The sequence below is a fragment of the Neofelis nebulosa genome, chromosome 8, assembly GCF_028018385.1.
Source record: "Neofelis nebulosa isolate mNeoNeb1 chromosome 8, mNeoNeb1.pri, whole genome shotgun sequence".
In the NCBI taxonomy this organism is placed as follows: Eukaryota; Metazoa; Chordata; class Mammalia; order Carnivora; family Felidae; genus Neofelis; species Neofelis nebulosa.
In genome coordinates this window covers 11,561,557-11,575,158 of record NC_080789.1, presented here as the reverse complement: position 1 = coordinate 11,575,158, position 13,602 = coordinate 11,561,557, and the positions used below count along the sequence as shown (strand labels likewise).

At 47.6% G+C, this 13,602-nt stretch overlaps 2 protein-coding genes across 10 annotated transcripts in view; one reads left to right on the top strand and one right to left on the bottom strand.

The window, feature by feature from the left end:
* The window catches only part of CACNG2 (calcium voltage-gated channel auxiliary subunit gamma 2), a 109,137-nt gene that overhangs the window by 38,033 nt on the left and 57,502 nt on the right, over positions 1 to 13,602 (bottom strand). The window lies entirely within an intron of this gene.
* Positions 1 to 13,602, top strand: part of LOC131518912 (uncharacterized) — a 109,134-nt gene that overhangs the window by 67,346 nt on the left and 28,186 nt on the right. The window lies entirely within an intron of this gene.

Here is a 13,602-nt window from a genome sequence, read left to right as displayed (position 1 = left end):
AGTGTCACCGGACCTCGGTTGCCCATCAACCACGTCTGCTTTTATTCTTTTCCCACTAGTCTGTGACAACGAAGGCAGTGAATTTCCTGCCCAATGATACCGCTCTTGTGACGTAAACGCAACGTCTCCATTTCTCAGATAATTTAAGTGAAAGCGATATTCTGCGAACAGAATATTTCCACTGAACAGATGGCAAGAGAGAAGTTTGCAACGCAGAAGATTTCAAGCTGAGGACCGAAATCACTTGAAAGTGATTTCATTTGAAGTTGTCACTTCAGTGTTGGACATAGTTGCCACTGTAGTGGCAGCTGGATGTGTTTATCAGCCTGTTACAAGTTAAATGGTATCACTCAGGTCATTGCTTTTTTTTTTTTTTAATGTTTATTTATTTATTTTGAGAGAGAGAGAGACAGAGACAGAGAGAGACAGAGACAGAGAGAGACAGAGCAAGTGCATGAGCGAGCTGGGGAGGGTCAGAGAGAGAGGGAAAGAGAATCCCAAGCAGACCCCATGCTATCAGCATGGAGCCAGACGCGGGGCTCGATCTCACGAACGGTGAGATCACGACCTGAGCCGAAATCAAGAGTCTGCCGCTTAACCAACTGAGCCACCCAGGTGCCCTTCAGGGTCATTGCTTTGTATAAAGGCAAGCCCCAGCGCCGAAGTGGTGTTCAGAGGGGCCTCTACAGATCCACATAAGCCAGTTATGCATAAGTGGCTTTAAAAATATTATTATCCCCTGGAAGACACATCCCAGTGTGTGCATATGCGCGCACGGTGCCTGGACCGTGAGTCTAGGAAGACCGCCACTCTGGGAAACCCTCCCCTGCCTTCTGTGACTTTGCTCAGATTAGCGCCGCAAAGACAAGTAATTGGACACTCCGCTTTCAGCACAAGCCTTCCAGGTCTGTTTGCAGAGGACGAGCAGCTCAGAGAAGCATTCCCTTCCTGGCATGATAACTTAAGGCAGGTGGTCCTCTGGGACGCAACTGAATGACTCTCAACTGAGTGATAGCAAAATCCTCAGTCCGGAGTGAGGCTCACGGTGTAGGGAGAAATGTGTTCACAATGGATACACTCCAAGAGAAAGGATACTGTATTTTTCTCCTTTTCCTTTAAATAACCAGTCCCACCTAGAAAACCTCTCTGGCCTCTTCTGCCAGTTCATTTGTTCTGTGGGGTGGAGCGTTAAAGAGCATAGATTTAGGAGCGAGGCTCCCCAAATTCGAACGTCAGCAACACCGCTTACTGGCTGTGTGACCTTGGGCAGGTACTTCACCTCTGCGATAGTGCGATTGATAAGAAATATATATTTGTCCGTGAGTTCGAGCCCCGCGTCAGGCTCTGGGCTGATGGCTCGGAGCCTGGAGCCTGTTTCCGATTCTGTGTCTCCCTCTCTCTCTGCCCCTCCCCCGTTCAGCTCTGTCTCTCTGTCCCAAAAAAAAAAAAAAGTTGAAAAAAAAAAAAAAAAGAAATATATATTTGGTCGCTGAAATGACCACAATATAGTTCTCCTGTGTATTTGGTCTTGTCCAGGGTTTCTGGCTTTGGGCTCCTGATACCCTGGGAATTGCCCAAGGTAAGGGTGAGGGGAAAAAAAAAAAAAAAAGTCTTTTGTTATGTTAATGAGGCGACCTTTGGAAAGCCCTAAGGTAAGGGTGGGAGTGACTGCCCAGAGAACCAACCATGTGATTGGAGGGTTGGAACCTATGGTCCCACCTCCCGGACCTCCGGGAAGATGAGAGTGGCTGGAGGTTGAATCAGCCAAAGACCAGGGACTTAGTCTTGACTGTGCAAGGAACCCTCCAGAAAAACCCAAAAGGACTAGGTTCTGGAGCTCCCTGGTTGGTGAACACATAGGGGAGCGGGGACAGTGTTGTCCCTGGAGAGGGGATGGAAGCACCACACCCTTTCCCCAGACCTCGCCCTATGCATCCCTTCATCTGGCTTATCCTTAAGGCTCCTTAAGGCTTATCCTTAAGGCTCATCTCCTTATCCTTCAAGAAAGCCCACTTGGGTCGTGCCTCCTCTGGGAAGCCTTCCCCACTCCTAGGAGCTCAGAGTGAGAACTGCCTGTACCAAGCCCACTCCTGGCTGCTGGATGGGCCTCCCAGCCCAAGCCTGTCTTTTCCGGTCGTATATTTTGTCTTGAAGAATTTCGTATCTTCTGCGATGGGAGTGATTTGAGGACAAAGATGACTTTTGTTTTTGGATTAAACGTGGCGTGTGAATGAATGACTAATAATGATATTGCATAGGTATTGAGCTCATCCCTGAAACTGATAAAAAGGAAGTCAGGAGAACAGAATGAATTCCATCCCTGATGCCCATATGTGCTGCATATTAAAAAAAAAAATAAATCAGTGATTAAGTAGAGTCTGTGTGTGTGCACGCACACACACGCATTCTCTCCAGGAGCCTTTCCTTTCTACTCCATGCACACACAGGTACTGGGACACAGGCCTGTTCCCCACCCCTCCCCACTTGTCTGCTGGGACATGGTCTTACTCATCCTGGCATCACAGACTCGACAAGGCCCTGGCGAATAATAGCTGCTCCGTGAATATTTCTTGAATAGCTGAGTTAAAAAGACAACTTTGTGGCTTTGCAAGGCAAGCCACACGGTTTTCCGTGTTAAGTATGCACGTTGGTTCATGTCTTTGCGTATGACAACAGCAGTCAAGCAGCAGGTGACATTTACTGAGTACTCGCTATCTGCTGTTCACCCTCCTCAGTGCTTTACATCTGTGATCTCGTTTAACCCTCCAGACGTGATTACAAAACAGGCACCGTCCTCCTTGTTTAGAAACCGGGAAACTGAGTCACAGAGAGGTTAAGTGACTTGCCCAAGGTTGCTTAGCTGTGGAGGGGCAGGATTCAGACCTGGCCAGTTGGCTCCGCCTACTTTTCCAGAGTCCCCCCACGAAGCCCTGGGCCCAGACCAGGTGCTGCCTGAATCACTCAGTCGGTAGTTCCTCCTTGTTAGCATATCCCAGAATGTCTTGGAGGGCTTGTTGAAACACAGACTGTTGGACCACGGTGCCAGTTTCTGATTGACAGAGTGTTGAGTGAAGCCAGAGAGTCTGCCTTTCTAAAGCTAGGTGCCGACGGTCTGGGGACACAGTCTGAGAGCCGTTGGCCCATGTCTGACTTCCTTACCCTTAGAATAGGAAAAGCGAGTTCAGTAAGGTATGTAGACACAAGCCATCTATGAGTGGGGCTGGGTGCCCAAGAAATGCTCTGTGAAAGCAGAAATTCAGCTCTGAAGTTCCAGAGGGAAGAAGGAACACGTTTTAGGCCCCTACTATATGCCAGCCTTGCCCTGGCACTAAATTACTTAAAAGGCAAGGCAAGACATCTTCCGCACTCAGTCTTCACAATTTGGAGAAGTAACAGAGGCTCACTCCTGGAGAAGGTTTTGAGGTGTTAAGAGTATAGCATTTGGCATTCATATGCTGGGACCAGATTGTCAGTAAGAGTTACAGTTCTGCCCCTTCCTGGGGGTGTGATCTCGGGCATGTGACTTAATTGCCTTGTGCTTAGTTTCCCAATTTGGGAAATGGGGTAACAGGAGTATCTACCTTATCACTTTCATTGTGAGGGTCAAGTGAGTTAGAATAGCACTGTCTGGCCCAGAGCTTGTCAATGACTTTGTCAACTGTTAGTTAACGCAGAAAGGGCGAGATTCAGGCCAATGAAAGGGAGCTGGACTGAGAGTCTAGGGAACTGTTTATAAACTGATTTAATAATAATATCGATGATGATGATGATGGTAGTAATAATAATTGCTATTAGTATTATTCATTGAGACATTTGTGGGTAGTCACTATGCAAAATTCTACTGAGTTCTCTTAGTAATCTCAGTTGTTACTTCTGCTGTCTGGATGGGGAGACTGAAGGTCTGTGGGGTTAATCCCCGTAACACTCTGCGTGACCTTGGGCAGGTTGGCCTACCCTCTCTGGGCCTCCAAGATGGGATTGACCTTGATGTTCTCTAAGGGGTATGCTGCTCCTGTGACTGCTCACCCCAATCATTAGGACACATCAGTTCTTAAAGCCTTGGCAATCCCCGGAGTGGGGAGCTCCTCTCCTTTGCGTCTTGGGTATCAAAGGAACAAAGTCCCTGGAATTTGTGATTTGGAATTCTAGACACCTCACGAATCGTATCTGCCATACAGCTCCTTCCAACGCTGGGCGTCCGTATGGGAGGTGGCAGGGATGGCCCAAGGTGAAGCTGTGAACCAGGAGGAGGCTTCTTGGCACCTTGTCAGCTCCCCCCCACCCCACCCCCTCCAGTGGTGGGGGCAACCGCTGTCCTTTATGCAGCACTGACTGCGGGCCCGGTGCCACGTGTCCTCCCCTTGAGCTTCCTGAGCCCGGTAGCAAGCCCGGGAGGTGCAGAGTTTCCCTTTCACAGAGGAGAAAACAGGCCCAGAGAGGTCAGGCTGCTCACCCAAAGTCACCCAGCTCAAGGGTCAGGGTCAGGATTGGAATTCAGACCTATCTGCTTCCCAAGCACATTACCAGTGACCACCACCCTAAACTGTCTCTCTGGTCTCTTTCTTCCTCTTTCCCCTGATTCCTAGTCCTTCCTTCCTTCTGCAACTCACCCCCCCCCCCCGCCCCCAACCTGCTCCTAGTGTCCCTGGAAAGGTCTGATAAGTGCCTTCTAGGTACTAAGAAGCAGTAAAGACATCCAACCCTCACACTCTGATTTGGTAGATCTGGGGTGATGTGCCCTCTTGATTGTAAACCACAGTCCCTTCTGGATCTAACCTTCTTTGAGGCTAGGATCCTAAATGTGTTCAGAAGGGACTCCTGCAGCCCCACTAGCTGGAGGAAGTCCCGGGTGTGATGCTGCAGCACATTTCAACCACGCAGCTCCAATCTGTTCTTTATACAGAAGAAAGAGCACTGGATATGGAGTCTGAAAACGCATTCTGGCTCTCCCAATTACTCACTGTGTGACCTTGGGCAAGCCCTGTCCTCTCTCCGCACCTCATGGATGAGAGGATTCTGGGCTCTATAGTTTGGAGGTCACGTTCTGCCTTCACGCTGCCTGGAGGGCAGGATCCTTCAGGGCAGGGCACTGGCACCCCTCATTTGCCTCGATCGGTGTCCCTAAGGTCTACAGAGCACCTCTCACAAGCTCTGTGCTCCATAAATACGGGTGAATGGCGCTCCTAAGCATTGAGTGGGCTGCTCCATTCTGCAAACTGTAACATATTAGATCCAGATAATCACCAAGATCGTAGCTAATCTCGGTTCCTAAAAGAAACCGTATTATGTTTTGTCTGATTTGATAACATAGCTCAGCTTTGGGGAAATTTTTGTTTATCTTTAACCACAGTTAAGGAAAAAAATTTTTAAGCAAAACCTTCTGAAAGCAATTTGACTACAGGGGTTTTTCTACCTCTAGTCGTTTTCTTGGAGAAAAGCAAAAAAGGCAAACAAGCGGCTACTTAGTAATAGGCAATGCTGTTTGGGAATTTAAAGGGACAGACATGAAAAATTTAGCAGAGTGAGCTAGCTGCCCCTGAAAACCTGGTTATAAATTTGCGCTGACAGCTTTACAATTGGTGACAACTGTAGACCAACCAAGAGCTCCAAATTCTAATCCTATTTCTGATCTTGACTTGTTTTGGTCTCTGAAATGAATCACTAAAATGCTAGAACCAAGCTTGCTCCTCTGGCAAAGGATGACAACATCGACCTACTTCATTCTTGCCTCTTGTTTGTTTCTCTTTTCCTTTATTTGTCTTTTTATGGAATCATCTGAGCCATATCACTCTTGCCCATTTTTATTCTCTTCTTCCACCTTTTCCATCTTTACCCGCGATTCCTCTGTCTTATTTTTTTTTTAATTGGATGAAACGTGGAGTTGGAAGATAGAAACCATCAGGCTTTTGTTAGTGTGTTTCCTTCTTCATCAATGAGGACAATGTGTCCAGAAGATCTTGTGGATTTCACTGCAAAGGCGAGCTGAGAACTGTAACCAATCAGGAGAGAGCTTTCTCAAGAGCTCCAGAAACACTCGGGTTTTCATCTACTCACTATTTTGCTTTTGAAACCAGATTCCCAGCCCTTTGCCAGAGTTCCTGGCTCCGGTGTTAAAAGGTGCCCCTTTGTGCAAGCAGAAAAGTTACAGTTGATTAAGAGTCTGCAGCTACAGCTAAGACATCTCAGCCTCGGCCTTGGCCAGAGGGAGGACTGGCCCCAAAGATGGCCCGTGAGTGTGTGAGGAAGGCATTTATTTGGTGCAAGCTTTTGTCAGAGATGACTTCATTTAATTATGGTATAATTCTGCAAGCTGGTGTCCTTTTACAGATGGGGAAACTGAGGTTCAGAGAGGGTAGACGACCTGACCAGGGCCGCATAGATAGGAAGTGACCCAGCCCTTCTGACATCCTAAGCCTGTTTCCATCAGTTAGTCTCCTTTCGGCTCAGTGGTGCTGCCTCCTGGCATCAGGCTTGAGATGAGCTGATTGCCGCAGGATGGGAAGGGACTGGGAATCGGGTGAAAGCCCCTCAACACCCACTGCTGCCTTCCCGGGGACTAGGGCCGGTGGGTGGGGGTGGGGTGGGTAGGTATGAGTGGGGGTGGAGGCTGTGCCCCTGGAAAAGTGGGAGGGGCAACGGGCTCAGGGTGGGGCTCCTGTGGGGTGTATGTGTGTGGAGAGAGAGAGAGAGAGGGAGAATGATAGAACCAGGATAAATATGTAACTAGGTGTTTGCTTCCAAAATGAAAATAGCGTTATGATTTATTTCTGATTTTAAAAGCAAGGCATGCTGGTGGTAACAAATTTAGTCTGCACAGAAAGGAAGAGTAAAGGAAGTGAAACCAGCCTATAATTCCACAGACTAGAAAGAACCATGACCCGAAGCTAGGCTTTGAGTTCTGAATTCCAGGGCTTAGCTACCTTAAATTCACCTCAGTCTTGCCCGTTGGTGAGTTTCCATGGAGACCACCAAAAAAACGGCTAATATGAATAACTCTGATTTTTGAATTTTGGACTCACTTAGGGGTAGCTGGGTTGATGTCACCTGATAATTCCTTTAGGGTTTATTTTCTCTAAGATGAATTTTAAAACTCGCAAAATATGGTTAGCTCATTAAAAGTCATGCTTTCAAAAACGAACCATATGAGAAAAATTTCGATATGATGTTTAGACAAAAGGGGACGTAAAATTGGGCATCCAACGTGATCTGAGCCTGGATTAAGTTGTGTATCTAGGGGCACCTGAGTGGCTTAGTTAAGCGTCTGACTTCAGCTCAGGGCATGATCTCACCGTTCAAGGGTTCAACGCCCCCCCCAGCAGGCTCTGGGGCTCTGTGCTGACAGCTCAGAGCCCCGGAGCCTGCTTCAGACTCTCTCTCTCCCTCTCTCTCTGCTCCTCCCCTGCTCACACTCTGTGCCTCTCTCTCAAAAATTAATAAGCATAAAAATGAAAAAAAAAGACATATATCTACATTCACAGAAAAAACAAAAGAATTTGCAGCAGTTCTCTTAAAATGTTACCTCCTAAAATGTTATCAATGTGAATTATTTTGTTTTCTTTATATTTTTCTGTATTCCTGAAGTTTAAAAAATTTTTTTTGAATGTTTATTTATTTTTGAGAGAGAGAGAGAGAGAGCGCTCAAGCAGGGGAGGGGCAGAGAGAGAGGGAGGCAAAGAATCGGAAGCAGGCTCCAGGCTCTGAGCTGTCAGCATAGAGCCTGATGTGGGGGTGGAACTCTGGAGGTGGAACTCATGAGCTGTGAGATCAGGACCCGAGCCGAAGTCAGATGTTTAACTGACTGAGCCACCCAGGCACCCCATGTATTACTTTAGTTTTTATAAGGGGCATGTTTTGCTTATACAGTCAAAGAATAATATGCTATTTTTAAAAAAGGATAGATGTTTGGGGACAAGATGTTTTTGAAATACACAGTGACTAGTATGTGCAGAGACAAAATAAAGCAGGGTATTAAGCAATTTCCTGTTGACCTTAATCAACATTCTAGCCTGGATGGATGTTGGAGAAAGAGGTGGGAGTAACTGGCTGAGGGAATGTTCATCTGAGTTTCTGAAATATTCATTTCCTGCAAATCCTCTCTTCTGCAGCCATCTCCAATGGAAATGCCAGTTTCTGTCTGTAGGAGCCCTGAAAGCCCTCATTTAGAGTTAGGGTTCTGCTTTCCCAGGGAGACTGGTGGTTTTACCCCTGGACATCTGCCAGAAATCAAACAAAAGGGACAGGTAGGAGAAAATAGTCTGTAATTTCGGCTCTATGGATGTATGTCATGTACAGCTTGGTGTATGTTTCTGGTATGAAACTATCAAAAACTCCCACGATAGCGCCCACTGTTTGGGGCCACCAGCAGGGACACTGTGAGCCCAAAGATCCCTCCTGGGTGGAGCTAACAAGCTTCTCCAGCCTCCCATTGCTCTGTCCTTTCCAAATGAGTGGTAAAGACAACAATAAAAACCAAGAATCCTTAAATCTCAGGGGAGAGTGGAGAGGTGAAGGGAGGTCTGTTTTATGGCACACCTTCAATAAAAAAGATTTACAGGTAAGTCATTTTCTCTTCTTTCTAGGTGTTATATTGAGAGGGTCCAGTAAACTAAACCCCAGAGAGAGCTTGGTATAAATAAAAAAATCCGACAACTGTCAAAACAAATAGCAACCAATCAGAAATACAACGTTGAGGGAAGCTCCAGTTCTCAAATAATTTAGAGAAGTGTTAGCCTGTTACAGCAAGAGTAAAGACTTAAAGGGACCTTGGGAGGCAATTTAGGATGTCTCCTGAATCTCAAACTTGGAGATTTGATTGAGAGAAATGGGTAATACAGGTCTAGTTTTATCTCTAAGGAATAATCAAAGCTCTAAGTATCAGTGAAGAATACAGTCTTTCATTCGTTCACCTGGCAGTCACCGAGTGCCTTCTCTGGACAGGCTGTGAACTGGGTGATGGAGAAGCAGAGTGGAAGGACACAGACCCATCTCCATGGACCCCAGAACATGGAGGGAGGAGCCATAGCTATCGTGCAGGGTGTTCTATACAGAGGTAAATGCTGGCTGTTATTGTGGGAGAGAGAGGAGAAGCAACACTGTGTGGTGTGTGTGTGTGTGTGTTTGTGTGTGTGAGCTGATGATTGGCAGAACTGAATTTGAAAGACACAAAAAGGCAGGTAAAGGGAGCCGGGTGATAAGTATATAAGCCAAGAAAGATACAATAGTCATTTGTTCATTCATTCATTTGACACATGTTGAGCTCCTACTGTGTTCCAGGCACTTTCCCAAGAACTGAGTGAACAAGACAGACAATGCCCTTGCCTTCAGAGTGCTTATAATCTAGGGACCAGGCAAAGAACTGCTTATAATCTAGGGACCAGAGTGCTTATAATCTAGGGACCAGGTAAGCAACAAATCCGCAAAGAAGAGGCTTTCAAAGAGTAACATGTTGTGAAAATATAAGAAAGTATAATGTGATCTGAGGGTGTGGTGGGCCTGAAGGTGGCCAAGGACCATCTCAGAGAGATTGCCTTCCATGCTGTGCCTTGAGTCATCAGTCCAAAGCTCCAGGGAAGAATATCCAAGGAGGCGGGAACAGCAAGTGTAAGGGTTAGAACTTGGTGTCTTCAAGGATCAGAAGAAGGGCAATGAATGAGGGGGACAGTGGAAGGGGAAGGGGGTATTGTGGTCAGAGAGGTAAGCAGGGGCCAGACCATGTAGTGCCTGTGGGCCCTTGTGAGGACTTTGAGAATTGTTTGTAAGGGGTGTGAGTGGGTAGGTAGACCAGTTGGTCAGCTATGGTGATAGACCCTGGTGGGAAGCCATGGTGGCCTGGGTGGAGGTTGTAGTTGTGAACTTGGTCAGAAGATGACAGTTTGGGATTATGTTCTGGAGGTAGAAGCAACAGTTTCTATGGAAGGATTAGAAAAGTGAGGGGAGAAGGAAAGAGGAATAAAGGATACCTTCTGGGATGCTTTTACCTGAGCAGTGGGTAGATGATGGCCATTTATAGAGGTGGGGAAGAGGAAGTTTGTTTGTTTTGTTTGAAGGGGGAGCAGCAGGCATGGCATAAACCCACGTTTATGGACAGGGATGAGAGATGACAGGAAGGGCAGGCAGAGGTCTTGAAGGATCCCATTGGCCCCATGAGAGCACCACATGAACACCAAAGCCTCAGGTAGTCAATGAAGACTTTTGCAACCAGGGCGGTGGGGAGGGGGGTGGGTTTAACACTGTCTGGTTTCATCGTTTGAAAGATGATGAGCTTCCAGTGTAGGTGTTTACTTGGGGGGAGGTGGCAGGAAGCAGAGATTAGTCAAGATGCTGTCATAATAGCGCAGGCAGAGCCGGCGGTAGGTGAAGTAAGGGGGGATGGAGAGAAGGGACAGGTTCTTGAGCTATTCAGCGCATAGAAGATGCGGGACACAGTGTCTCATTAGACGTGCGAGGTAGATTGTGAACACTCATTTTATGGGTTCCATGGAGTTCATGGATGGTTTCTGTTCACTGCGATGCACAGAGTGTGGGGAGGGTTGAGGAGGTGAGGAGTTAAGTTATAGACTCGCAGATGTGTGTTATAGTCAAGGTATAGACTCGCAGATGTCTGTTGCTTCCCTCATAGCCATTTGGCTCCTCCTTCTTCCCTGCCCCTCCTTCAGCACAGTCCTGTCCTTCAGGGGAAGCTGACCCAGCGCCCAGCTCCAGGGGTGGTCCCCCTGTGTAGGCAGGTAACTCACCCCCGGCCAATGAGTAGTATGAAAGTGGTCATGTGACTCACTTCGGCCAATGGGATGGGGGGACAGGTTTCCGAGGGCCTTTGGGAAAGCAGCTTCATTGCTTTTACCTGAGAGTGTCTGGAAGCAGCCCAGCCTGGTCGCCTGGATGTGCAGTCCCAAATCACTGCAGCTGTCTAGCCACCTCTCTGAGGATATTGAGACCCAGGCAGACAGGCTGGAGCTGCCCAGTTATGTGAGGAAGCTGTTTGCATGTCGTGCAGCCCGTTTGCATTTCCCTTACTGGCAGCTCGGAGCATCTGGACAGATACAAGGGCCAGTGGGACATCCGGTGGAGATTTCCAGCAGGCACGTGGGCATTCCGTGTGGGCCTGGAGCTCAGGGTAGAGTCTGAGGTGGAAAAAGAACTCTAGCTCGCACTCCTGAGGGTTGGTGTGAATAGGATTGTTTTCCTATTCAAATAAGACTTAAAAAAAAAATTTTTTTTTTTAACGGGGAGAGAAGTGGAGTAGTGGAAGGAAAAACTTCCTTGAAGAGTGCTCCGCGGTGTGGTAGTGTAGGGGTGGCTTATGGAACCTCTTTAATTAAAAATCTGAAGGAGAGATGCTAATCATTAGAATGATTCAGACACTGTTCAAAGAGAAGCTGAATGACCTATTTTCTGAGATTTTTTTAAAAGTGGAAATTCATTTTGTGTTTGTTGCCCCAGACGACCTCTAAGAGATGGAGACTAGCCCAGAGGAAAGAAGATGGGAGCTTTGGGGTCTGGCACCCACAAAGGCCAAGTCCAGATTTCACACTTAGGAGCTGAATTCTTTCTCTCCCTGAGCCTCTTTGTGAAGCGCAGAAAATCAGCCCCCTCCCTCCCCCAAGGTGGTCCTGTGAATTAAATTGGAAGCTCCTATAACGAGCTTGTACTGTGCCTGGAAAATAGTAGTGGGGCGGGGAAGGGGGAGAGGGAGGAAGGGGAGGTCCCCCTTCTTTCCATTTTCTCTCCATCTGTCTCCCATAAGGCTTTTTTAAAAAAAGTATTCTATTATAACTTCTAAAAATGTTTATTTATTTTTGAGAGAGAGAGAGAGAGAGAGCCTGTATGAGCGGGGAGGGGCAGAGAGAGAGGGAGAAAGTATCCCAAGCAATCTCCAAGATGTCAGCACAGAGCCCGTCTTAGGGCTCAAACTCACGGGACCGTGAGATCATGACCTGAGCTGAAACCAAGAGTTGATCACTTAACCGACTGAGCCACCCAGGTGCCCCGCTCTCCTAAGGAGAGCTCCTTATTTCCAGCATCCTCCGCTGACGGACGTGGTTACCAGTGAGCTCTCCTTGTCAGATCTGACAGTTTGTTCACATCTTCCTCGACCAATCACTGGGCACTTGAACTGGCCCATCACTCTCCTTGAATTTCCTCACTTGCCTTTGGCATCCCCGACCCCGAGTTTGGTTCTCTTCCTGCCCCTGTGGCTACTCCTTTCTGTCCTTGTCGGCTCCTCATCATCTTCTAGATGCTAAGAGGTAGAGCGCCCTGGGACTCAATCCTCAAGCCCCCAACTCTAGCATCTCTCCCCTCAAGTGGTCTCATCTCAGCCGAAGCAGAAAGCCCAATGCCCTTACCGTGGGCCATCAGCCTCTGCCAATCTGCCCCTCCCAGTTTCCTCTGCTGCCTCCTACCATTGTCCCCCGGCTCACCAGAACTCCTTGCCGTTTCAGGAAAATGCCATGCACCCTCTCTGTTCAAGTCTCCTCACTTACTGTCCCCTCTGGCATGGCGTCTCCCTACCTCACTTGTCTCAGGTCCTTGTTCCAATGTCACTGTTTCAGAGAAACCCTCCCCAGCACCCTGGATAACCTATCGTCAGGCTTCATCCTCTCTCCTGAACCTGCTGTCACAGCGCTCAGCACTGCTTAATGCATTATATATTTATTCGTACATCTCCCCCATTAGAATGTCACCTCCTTGAGGTCAGAGATCTTGTTTTAGGCACAGAATCTCCAGCTTCTGAAATGGTGTGTGGCACAAAATGGGCTCTCAGTAAATCTTTGTTGAATGAACGCGTTCACTGAGGATTATGGCTATAGCCATTACCAATGTCATTATTTTCCCCAACTTTAAGATTCTACTATATATGCGTGCAAAGAGGGAGGCGCCAGTTGACTTCCCGACATCCCTCTTGGTTTTCCAAGTCCAGTGGATGCTCTGTAAATGGCTTACATGGGAACAGATCCAAACAGAATTACTGACGCTCAGGGGCCTCAGATCACCGCACTGCTGGGCATCCTGTACTTCCTAAAAAGCCATCCTGAGCGATATGGTTAGAAAGCCACTTAGACATGTCTGTTTTGGAAGCAGTCGTCTGACCTATGGTGGGAGCGTCAAATGAAACAGAAACATTCTGACGTTTTAAGAGCTTTAATTTACTCACGATAAAAGCCATGGCATCCGAATATGTCAAGTTTATAAGGCATAGACTTCAGAACAGGAATGTGCCTGCCTAATGTGAGGGCATGTCAGCGAATTGATTGACTTGTTGAAGGAGGACACTGGGAGCATCTTTGGAAGACACAGAAGATGTATCTGGAAAATATATCTGAAAGTCAGTTTTAGGGTGAACCTGTCATGCTCGCTAGCAGTATGAAGTTAGGTTATAAGTGGAATCGAACAATTGCCAAGGTGATTCAGGCAGATGCATCTCAGAGGCCCCGAAGGACAGCACCCCCATGACCGTTGTCGATCAGTGGGGTGTAGTGGAGAAAGCATGGACTTTGGAGTGACACAGACCGGAGTATGTATCCTAGCTCTGCTGTGTGACATCAGGTAAGTTACTTAACATCTCTGGGCTCTGGTTTCTCCTGTCACGTGGCAGAGACTGCT